The sequence below is a fragment of the Musa acuminata genome, chromosome BXJ1-5 (assembly GCF_036884655.1).
Source record: "Musa acuminata AAA Group cultivar baxijiao chromosome BXJ1-5, Cavendish_Baxijiao_AAA, whole genome shotgun sequence".
NCBI lineage: Eukaryota > Viridiplantae > Streptophyta > Magnoliopsida > Zingiberales > Musaceae > Musa > Musa acuminata.
The window spans coordinates 37,108,659-37,120,871 of NC_088331.1; positions in this window are offsets into that span (position 1 = coordinate 37,108,659).

Consider the following 12,213-nt stretch of genomic DNA (forward strand, 5'->3'; position numbering starts at 1 on the left):
CCCTTTGTCATCAACAAAAAGGAGAACAATTCAACAATGCAATTGTGGTAAAAATTTATGCTACATTTTAATTTGTATACCAATCATATTTCAAGCATTCATGACATGGTATCATTCAAAAGTTCTCACATTAAAAGTTATAAATATTAAAGAGATAGCTTCCTTTAACTTCTCCCATTTTTTCATCAAAACTTGGCATAAAGAAGGAAAGTAAGGAGGAAATCCATTAAGAACCAATTTTGTGAAATGATTTGAATCAAGTCAAAACCGATAAAAGAGTTTCATTAAATCATGCTTCAATTTTCATAAGGATCAAGATATTCATATGAAATCAACTCCTCATTCTTGCAAGTGTTCATCTCATAAAAAAATAAAAATTCTTCCTTCATTAAGAAATAATTCATGTGAAAGAATCATCATATAAAGGATAAAAGAAATTCTATGAATAAACCTTCATAATGAGAGGAGCATCACATTAAATCTATTTCTCATTAAAAATTCACATGAGATAAATCCGTGAGAGATGCATTTGTCAATGAAATCCATGGAGTGATTGAGTATATCAAAAATCATTAAGTGATGGAGCAAGTGTATGAAGTAAACTTGATACCAGGGAAGATAAAAATGAAATAAGTTCATGAAAGCTCCATTTATGAAATACACAAAGATAGTTTGGAAAAGATATACATTAAATTCATGCATTTAGACAAATTAACATTCCTAACTTCGTAAATGATCATCAAATAATGTGTCAGGTTATAAATGCCAAAAGTTGAATGTATCAAGGAATTTATTTAGTTATAATATTTATCAAGTCTAATTCTTAGAGTGATACATTCATTAAAATAAGCACAGAATTTCACCATCAGAGTAGGCAACATAATATTACAACATAAAAGAGATCACAACGAAATCAAAATAAGCATCATTTTAAGATTACAAATAGTAATGTAATCAACATAAGATTACAACATAAAAGTAAGCATAATACAATAGAGAGATTTCATCCATTGCTCATTCAGGTGGTGGTAAGTTAAAATGTCTAAACAAAGTATTAAACTGTCGGTGAATCTGCTACAACTCAGTTAAGATTTGATCTTGGCGTTGTTCAAGTCGATCTTGTCATTGTTCAAAATGATCCATCCGAGTCCCCATGTCATCGATAGATGAGGGAGGTGCTTGCTCTACTGGAGGTGATTCCTCGAAGAGACCAGTTGGAGGAGATTGATTACCCCTAAAAATTGGTGTTTTAGGTTCTGGTTCAGGTTGGAGGGGATCAGTCCTTCTAGGCAATCTAGTCCATATACCATTTCTAAATATACATCTCATCTGTCAAAGTAGATTTCTATTTATGACACTAAATCTATCTAGTTTTATAACTTCTTCGGGTGGAATGACAATATCATAGGCATGGAGTAGTCTTGTGATTAAGCCACCATATGGAATCATCATGTCCCTTTTTGATAGTTCTATCATGTTTTGTTGGATTAGATAATCAAAACAATTGTTATCTCCCTTCATAATCCAAAACATGGTACCTAATTTCATTTGGCTTACTTCATCATGATGATATTATTTTGGGAGAATGATACTTATCAGGATGTGATGAAGTATTTTGGTGCTTAAAGGTAGTAAATGTTCATAACTTTTTGAAAGAATTGTTAAGTTAGGATTGTCAAAAATTGTTCCTAAGGCATCAATGTAAGTAGTCCCAACTGTTTCATCATCCCATTGTCCTCTAAAATAACACCCTCTTTCTTTTACCAGAATTCCTATGATGTTGTAAATGGTTCTATCCGTAATGAGTATATGATGTCCTAATAGATAGGTAGATACCCTTTCATCTTCATCTATATGTAAATTATTGTAAAATAGCCTAACAAGTCAAGGGTAGATAGGTTTACTCATTTGAAAGATTGGGAGAATGTCTAGATTAGCAAACAATTGAATAGGTTCCAAATCAATTAATTCATCTAAATCAACACTTTTACCTTTGTGAATATATATAGACTCTATTGATGGAAATTTTAGGGCACGTTGATTAGAATCGAAAAATAGGAAGTCATAATTTTTATCTAATCTCCTCTTCCCTTTATCCCTAGAGGATCTTCTAGAAGCCATGAAACTAAACACATAAATGATACCAAGAACTACACATAAGAAGCAAGATCTATCAATAAATTGAAAGAAGAGGTTTGAAAATTACCCTTGTAGTGATCTTCTTGAAAGATTAAGATTGATCCTTGGATTTGAAGAAGAGCAGGGTTTCCTAGAGTTTCTAGAGGAGGATCAAGGAGAATGAGGGGTGGAGAGGTGTTTAGAGGAATGTAGGAGGGCTTGGGGTCAGTTCTACCATCGGCCCTAAGTGCCTTTTTATAGGGCAGAGGTTGCGGGTGGTAGCACCGCTAGCTAGGCGGTGCTACCGCTTGCCAGGCGGTGCTACCGCCAGCTAGGCGGTGCCACTACCTACAGGCAGTGAGTACTGCTCACATTAGTGTGTGTTGCTATCATAGGTGATTCCAATTTTGCAAGATTTTTATTGTTGTGAAGCACACAACCTTATTTACATTATCATATAAAATTCACATCATAAGAGGAAAAGATTCATACTGGAGATTGTACGTTCATGATTCATCATATAAAATTTGTACGCAAGTATCATAACAAATGCATATGGCTCATTGCGCATACTATAAGATCATGATTTAAGTGAGTAATCCAAAGAATCAAGAAAAGTCTGAAAATAAAATTTAACAAATTCATGATCTTGTTGGATAGAATTCGATTCAAAAAACAATTGAGGGAATGTATCCGAGAAATTTAGATATCCGGAAGAAGTGAGAAAGGGAACTTATGTATAAGAATTTTCAGGTTTGAGAGATCAAGATCAAGTGTTTATCACATAATATTTCAAATAATTATTGCATCATGATCTTATAAGTATCATTTTGTAACTGACAGTTTTAATTCCTATGATCCCCTTTTTATTATCTTGGCTAGAGAGCTTTATGAGTTATTTTGGATCTCTAGTTATAAGCCTTGAACATCTAAAATCAAAGTATCATCTCTTGCTCCTAGCTTGCGATGGTATATTTTTCTACAAAAAGAGATGAGTTTTAGGTACCCATTTGATCTTGGGTGCCTCAAAAATTGATCTACATAGCTTATCATGTTGCATTGAGTCATTTTGGGTTCTTTTAGGAACCCAACTCAATTTATGTGGACTATATCTCTTGAATGGATATTTGTACGTAACATGTCTAAGTTTGCAACAAAAGTTGCATTTAGTGTGAGGTGATATATGCAAAGTAGGGCCTTTAATAAAGGTGGTTGGATTTTGGTGAGAGCTACTCATAAATTCGATTCTGTCTTTTTTTATAAACGTGACATTTATTGGCAATGATCATGTTCAAGGACTTGCTACCAACCTCAAATTTTTCTAAGGTTTCTTTGAGTAGCAAGTTTTCTTTTCTAAGTGTTTTTACTTCATGACATTTCGTACATGGAGCTAAACTATCATTATGCTCAACTTTTAATCTATTGTAATCACTAACAAGAGAATCATGCTCCTTTTTTAATAATTTATATTTTTTACTAATTGAATTGAATTCATCAAATAAATCATGAAAAGTATTTAATAGTTCATCAAATGATAAATTTGTATCAATTGAACTTGTTACCTCATCTCCAATGGCCATTAGTGCATAGTGAGCAACTTGCTCGGTGTTGGTTGGCTCCTCTTCTTCGGAAGCACTTAAGTTATCCCATATAAGTACTTGAGAATGATTAAAGATTTTTTACTAGTATATGATGAAAATAGCCTTAGGGTTGAGGGCTACACGAACTCGAGCTTCTAGCCCGATATCAATGATAATAAGTCAAATTTTGGGTATGTGTTTATCTTGAATGGAGGAGTTGTATGCTGAAAGAGTTCTAAGCAAGATACTACTACTAACTTGACTACAAATGTGGAGTATATTGCTATGGTAGAGACAATAAAGGAGGGATTGCGATGTAGATAGGTCCAATAGATTAGATTCCCCTATATTATCTAGGGACTACGACGTAGTAGCATAGTACATTTGTAGTCGATGAGTTAAGTGAATTATTATTGAGATAATAATTCACTGAGCTAGAAGGAGTTCTAACAGGTATGACTCATAGCCAGCGCGAGATTAGGTCTAGAGGGTCATACACATATGATAGGTGTTGCAATAAGTAGAGGGTTAGATATAAGATATCCGTTGGAGCCCCTATCTTATTGGATATCCAATAAGCTCGTGAATTTTTGGATCCTATGGATAAGGTCCAATAAGAGCCAATGAGAGATTATTAGGTAGAGACCCACTAATCTAAGTGGCTTGGGTAGTTGGATGGAGATCCAATATCTGTTAGGAAATCTTGGGGGGGGCGACATCAGATGCGTAGCGGAAGAACAAGAAAACAAAATCCCCGATTCCCAAAGAGATGTTCATTATCGTGCGAAGATTGGTGCGCAAAATCCGCGAAACTTAAAACTGCGTATAGAGTAGATTATGTTACCTAGGGAGATCGTATATCCCTATTTCCTTGCAGATCTTTAGGAGAGGGTGAAGGAGGTCAAGCGTCCTCCTCTCTAGCGGTGATCTACACAGCAGGGCTGCGACGACGCTCCTCAAAACTCTAGGCCTGCTCTGAGGTGGAGAGGGGGAGGAGAATAGGAGAGGCAAGCAAAGGCTCTAGCCTATGAGGCTCTAAATCCCTCCTATTTATAGAGGTCCCCTGTCAAACCCTAATGGATCCTCCCCTAGTGGGTATTGGATATGCATCCAATAACCTAAGCCTTTTAAATTAGTGAATCTTTATCCAATAATCTCTCATGGGCTCTTATTGGATCTCGTTCATGGGATCCAATAATTCAGGGGCTTATTGGATATCTAATAGGACAAGGGCTCCATCGGATATCTCATATCCGAACCTCTACTCATCGCAATGCCTACCATATGTGTGTGACCCTTTAGGCCCAATATCGAGTTGGTCGTGAGTCATACATGTCAGAACTGCTTCTAACTCAGTGAATTATTATCTATGTAATAATTCACTCGACTCATCGACTATGGATGTACTAAGCCACTACGCCATAGTCCCAAAACGATACAGGAGAATCCAATCCATTGGACCTATCTATCCTTAGTTATCGTGTACCTATAGTCTCTCATCCATCTAATATCCCAGAGACCGTATATCGAGCATGGTGCTGTTAGACCCATACGGTTTCTACTCGAGTCTCGCTCTAATCGGATTCTCTCGGAGAACTCTTTCTCTCTCAACCCAAATGACCCTAGCCAGGGATTTGTCTGAGCAAGAACACATGGGATATTCCTCTCATGACGCCGAGAGTGGATGATCCTCTATTGACACTCAATAGCCCTCGTAAGGTCGACTACCGCTCCTAATAACCAGCTGTACTAGATCTGGGACAACCAAACCTATAAGTCTGGTATCAAAGAGTGGAGCACTCATACAGGACATCTTTGGTGTCTCAAGTCTAAGGACCAGATACACCACTAGGACTACGGAATCGCTGTTTGACAATAAGGCATCATCAACCATCCAACATTCCGTAAGCGGATCAATCAGTGAACTCATTCTCCAATGAGCACCTGTACTGCATCCCTAGTGTCCCTACACGAGCAGCTATGAGACCAGTTGTATCCATTACATGGACGGGTATACAACACACCAGTCTGTCCGGTGATCACGATATCCCTCTCGAGTAACCTATGACCGGGATTATTTAGGATCTGTGTTTAAAGGTGAATCGATCTCATTATCGTGATCTCATCATGATATGATTCCCATTGTACAAATCCAATGACATCACAATATATATATGCATATATGCAATAGTTATAAAGTGATATACACCAAAATATAATAAGCAAAAAGATTCTGTATCAAGTCACACGTGCCATCACTCACGTGATTGGCTTGTTGGGCACTTATGACTAGCAATCTCCCACTTGACCTAAAGCCAATCACCTATGTGTCTGATCCCCATCAGACCCCTATGACGCTTAAAGACAATTTGAGACAACGACTTTGTCAATGGATCTACAATGTTATCTTCGGATAGAACTCTTTCCACTACTACATCTCCTCAGGTTATAATCTCTTTGATAAGTTGGAATCTCCTCAGAACACTTCTGATGAGACCCAAGTTCCCTTATTTGAGTAATCGCCCCATAGTTGTCGCAATATAAGGAAGTTGGCTTCTCGCTACCCGGCACGACTCCCAAATCTGTGATGAACTTCTTCACCCAGACTCCCTCCTCTATTGCATCTGATGCAGCAATGTACTCCGTCTCTATGGTCGAGTCAGCAGTAGTATCTTGCTTGGAACTCTTCCAGCACACTGCTCCTCCATTCAAGGTGTACACATACCCTAAATTCAACTTGCTATCATTGACATCAGACTAAAAACTTGAGTCCGTGTAGCCTTCAACCTTAAGGCTATTACCTCCATACACTAGTAAAAGATCCTTAGTCCTTCTCAAGTACTTAAGAATACACTTTACTGCTTTCCAGTGCTCCCAGCCTAGATCCTCCTGATACCTGCTCGTAACACTCAGAGCATGCGCTATATCAGGCCTAGTACATAGCATGACATACATGATAGACCCTATTGCTGAGGCATAAGGTATTATATCCATGTTCGCCATTTCTTCTAGAGTCTTTGGGGATATACTCGTAGAAAGCGATATCCCATGTCTCATCGGTATGAGACCTCTCTTGGAATTTTCCATGCCAAACCTTTTGACAATGGTTTCTATGTACTTAGATTGGGACAAGCCAAGCATCCTCTTGGATCTATCTCTATAGATTCGAATCCCCAAAATATAGGATGCTTCCCCTAAGTCCTTCATGAAGAAGTGTCTAGATAACCAAGTCTTTACTGTAGATAGCATTTCTACGTCATTCCCAATGATTAGGATGTCATCCACATATAACACCAAAAAGGTGATAGCGCTCCCACTTACCTTCCTGTACACACAAGGCTCATCTTCGTTCTTAACGAAGTCATAAGATCTGATTGCCTCATCAAATCTTATGTTCCAACTTCAGGAAGCTTGCTTTAGTTCATAAATGGATCTAAGCAACCTACACACCTTATCTGGGCAGTTCTTGGATACGAATCCCTCAGGTTGCATCATATACACCTCCTCCTCAAGGTTTTCATTGAGGAATGCAGTTTTCATATCCATCTGCTAGATCTCATAATCATAGTGTGCTGCAATAGCCAATCGAATTCTGATGGAATTTAGCATTGCTACGGGTGAGAAGGTTTCGTCGTAGTCAACACCTTGTCTTTGACGATACCCCTTAGCCATTAGCCTTGCTGATAGGTCTCTACCTTTCCATATACTCCGATGTTTTTCTTAAAGATCCACTTGCAACCGATGGGTACAATACCTTCGGGCGTATCAACTAGGTTCCAAACCTTGTTAGAGTACATAGAATCCATCTCAGAATTCATGGTTTCTTGCCACTTCCCGGAGTCTATACTTATAATAGCCTCCTCGTAGGTCTGAGGATTAATATCCTCAACATCCTCTCCTCTAATATGTGCCACATATCTCTCAAGAGGATGGGATACTCTATCAGACCTACGTAAAGTTGAAACTTGTGTATTAGGTACCTGAACAGACTCGGGCTGTAGAGTGGTGCTTGAGCTTGGTTCTCCAACCTCGCTCAAATCTATCATGCTGCCACTATCTCCACATAGAATGTGTTCCTTCTCAAGGAACACTGCTCTCTTAGCTACAAAGACCTTTTGGTCCTCGAGATGAAAGAAATAATACCCACAAGTTTCCTTGGGGTATCCCATAAATTTGCATCGCTCTGTCCTCGATTCTAACTTATCGGGGTTGTGTCTTTTAGCATGGGTAGGGCAGCCCCAAATCTTAACAACCTTAAGATCAGGCTTCTTCCCTTTCCATATCTCATATGGTGTAGACACTACCGACTTAGTTGGAACTCTGTTCAGAAGGTAAGTTGTAGTCTCTAGGGCATATCCCTAGAATAAGATGGGTAGATCAACGAAATTCATCATGGACCGCACCATATCTAATAGCGTACGATTCCTCCTTCCAGAGACACCATTGAGCTGTGGTGTATAAGGAGGTGTCCATTGGGATAATATCCCATGGTCCTTGAGGAACCAAGTAAACTCTGTACTTAAGTACTCATCTCCTCGATCTGATCGAAGAGTTTTGATACTCTTTCTAGTCTGGTTCTCCACCTCATTCTTATACTATTTGAATTTCTCAAAAGCCTCGGACTTGTACTTCATTAAGTACACATATCCATACCTTGAGAAATCATCAATAAAGGTAATGAAGTAGGAGTAACCACCAATGGCATGAGTTGACATGGGTCCACATACATCACTATGTATGAGTTCCAACAGCTCAGTGGCTCTCTCTCTAGTTCCACTAAATGGAGAGTTGGTCAGTTTTCCACAAAGGCAAGGCTCGTAAGTTGCATATGACACATAGTCGAATGGATCTAGATATCCATCATTTAGTAACTTTTGAATCCTTCATTCATGGATGTGACCTAGCCTATTATGCCACAGGTATGCACTGTTCATCTCATCTCGTTTCCTCTTGGATACATTTATATTCATGATATGTGGAGTAGTGTCTAGCATAAACAAACTTTTATGCAATATTCCTCTCGTCAATCTCCCCTCGGCTTTGCTAGAATTTACAATAAATTGTAGATGTGATAAGCAATACTGATATCCAATACCAATGCACTATCACAAAAATCTGACAATTGGAGATTGATCATGAATGTACCTCAAGCTTCTCCAAGCTTCTATTTTCCCCTCTCTGCAAGGTACTCTTTGTAGTTCCTCTTCTAGTGCCCATCTTTGCCATAGTGGAAGCACTAGCCTTTGTCCTTTGTTGGGTTTTTCTTAGCAACCTTTGCTTTACCAAGTCTGCCCTTGCCCTTTCCCTTCTTAAGGGACCTTTCTGCTATCCTTTTCTTTCTGGTCTTACTAGTATAGAGAACTGGCTTTTCTTTCTTAATAGTACTCTCTACCTCCCTCAACATATTGAGGAGCTCTAGGAGAGTCACCTCAAGCTTGTTCATATTAAAATTTATTATGAACTGTGAAAAGGAATTTGGTAGGGATTGAAGCACAATGTCCACACACAAGTTATCCTTTAGGACCATTCCTAGACCTGTGAGTTTTTCTATCCACTCAATCATCTTTAGGACATGGTTCTGAACCGGTGTCCCCTTAGTCATCCTAGCGTAGAAGAGGCTCTTGGATATCTCATATTGCTGAGTCCTTCCCTGTTCCTCAAACAATTTATGGACATGTAGGAGAATGAATCTGGCATCCATCTTTTCATGTTGTCTCTGTAACTCAGGAGTCATAGAGCCCAACATATAACACTGAGCAAGAGTGGAGTCATCAATGTACTTCACGTAGCGAGCGATCTCATCCTCACTTGCCCCTTCTTCGGGCGAAGGCATCACTGTATAAAGGACGTACACAATTTTCTCCGCCGTGAGAACAATTCTCAAGTTACTGAGCCAATCCGTATAATTTGGACCAATGAGGTGGTTGACATCAAGTATGCCACGTAAGGGATTTGTAAGCAACATTTTCTAAAAATAAAGATGCAGTAGAAATGAATAACATGTAGATTTTGTAAGAAATAAACTATCAAGATATTGACTTCTATCTTAATATGCTCCCACTATTTTACTAATGAGTCACGCGACACCCTCAGCACATGAAACGGAAGTCAACGACAGACTTCTAGTGGGGATCAGGATCCAATCAGCGTCTTAGTGTAACCTCGAGGGACTCGACCAATCACACTAAGCCTAAAAGGTAGGCAACTCTTACCGATCACAACTTCTTGTGATTCCCGTCCGGTTCGGCCATCGAATCACCATGGTCTCGAAGGACTCGACCAACCATGATGCTCGGTTAAGTCAACACCTTCGTTACAAGATGAGTTTGATTTGATGATATACCCTCGAGGGACTCGACCAAGCATACCATGTCCTCAGGTCACCGGTGACATCTCTATATCGTAAGCAAGATAGCGAATCGCGATATAGGTGAGCCTCGAGGGACTCGACCAACTCAACCTATACCGGGAATCGGTTCCTACCTATAACGATGGAAGGCCACGTGAGTCAATCTAATTGCCTCACGTTTACCGACTTAATATTATCGAGAGAGATGTTTCTATGATTTGGTCTCCTAATATGACATGTCACACATATACATATTTAATATATATCTACATCGCATGCAAATATATATACATATCTAGTATATGTATAAGCAATCACACCAGATGATCATGGAGCATAACCTAATGTGATTAGGCCCGAGTCAGTAGGCCAAATCATTCACATCAAGATCTATGTGTACAACGGTACATCTCCATGCCTTGTGATCGTCCATCTCGTCCTCGTTGGTTCCGTCGACATCTTGATGCATCTTCATGCATCGCGATCGTTCGTCTCATGGGTCCCACTATTGCATCCATGCTCCCGCTACGCCTCCTCATGTGATTACAACTTAATCATAGGCACGCAAGCCTGACAATAAACGAGAAATATAATGGAGGCTCGCAGACCCCAATAATAATAATCACAAGTACACAAATCACACGGTCCATGATCATCCGTCCACACATCATACATCACATGTATAAATAATCATCATCATGTAGGACTACTAGATAATGATAAAAAATAATAATCAACAAAACCTTTTAATTAATTAGTATTTTATAAAATCAGGGACATATAGGGAATTTCTTGTATGTCCCTTATTTCATAAAATACTAATTATACATATGATTATTATTTTATAAAAATACCCCTATTTAATAGGGGTATTTTCATAATTTGGACAAAAGACAGAAACTGAAATTTCTCAAATTCCGAGGAGCAAAACTGTCTTTTGCCCAGAAAACACTAATGCCCTACTCCCCTTTGCTACTGTCGCTGTCGCCACCCTACTGGCGGCGGCCTGTGCGGCGGGGTGAGGGTGCTGCCGTCGCCTACAAGCGGCATGCCCGCTAGCGGCGCTGCCGCTGCAGGTGGGCGCCTCCGCGGGCGGTTTTGCCGACGGGGCAAGGCCCGCAGGCGGTGCTGCCCCTGCAGGTTGGCGCCCCTACGGGCGCTATCGCCTCCGCGGGCGGTTCTGCCCGCGGGGCAATGCTCGTAGGCAGTGATGTCCCGCCGGGCAACCGCCCTTGTGGGGGGGTTTCGCCCGCGGGAGAAGCGGCGGTAGGCGCCGCTGCCCTGCTGTAACGGACAAACTTCTAAACAAGATGTTGGATGTAATGCTTATGTCTGTCCGTTGTCTTTTGGCATGTTCATGCCTTGTATAGCAGGTAGAGGGGCGGCCGAAGGCTTATAAGTCCCATTTTAGTTGGGTTGGTGGCCTCTTTAGGCTTGTAAATAAAGGTTGTGTCATGTGGACACGTTCGAGAGCTTTTCGGTCTGTAATGGACCATTTTACCCTTTGTTGTGCCACTATTCAGAGCTTGTAAAGTCTGTTTGTAATTTGCATTGTCTATGAAGTGTTTTTCGGACATGTTTGCTTGTGGATCCCGATTGAGGCGTTCTTTTAACCCGTTCTCTCTTTTGTTGGTCCTAAGGGACAATGGGAGGCTTCGGGGAGGCTGACCTTTTGTGGACGGACGCGCGAGGGTGCCGCACGCCTTAGGCAAAACCAGCTAAGGTCGTGACATTATGGTATCAGAGCGGGACAAGCACTCGTAGAAACACTTGACATGCAAACGTGGGGGACCTAGCGGGGCTGCGTTGAGGGCAGTCAGCACACGCGCGACCGTTTGAGGGAAAACGGGCATGGAGATGTAGGGAAAAGAGTCGCTCAGAGGAGCGGGCATCTAACATTGGCATTTTGAGGAATGGCCAACCCTTCGCGCAAGAGGCACCACGAGAACAGGCAAGCTTGGAAGAATTCGGAGCGCACAAAGGTTGGGATGGCTGAGTTTGAGCTACGGCTCAACGTTGACAACTATACTTGATGGTGCTCTAGGCAAGCGAGGCGCTTGGCAAGAATGAGACCATCCAAGGTGGAATGAGTTGCTCAACGACCAAAAGAGTTATGCAAAGCTCACAGAGGTGAGGGGAATTGCTAACTCGAAGAATTTGGTACTC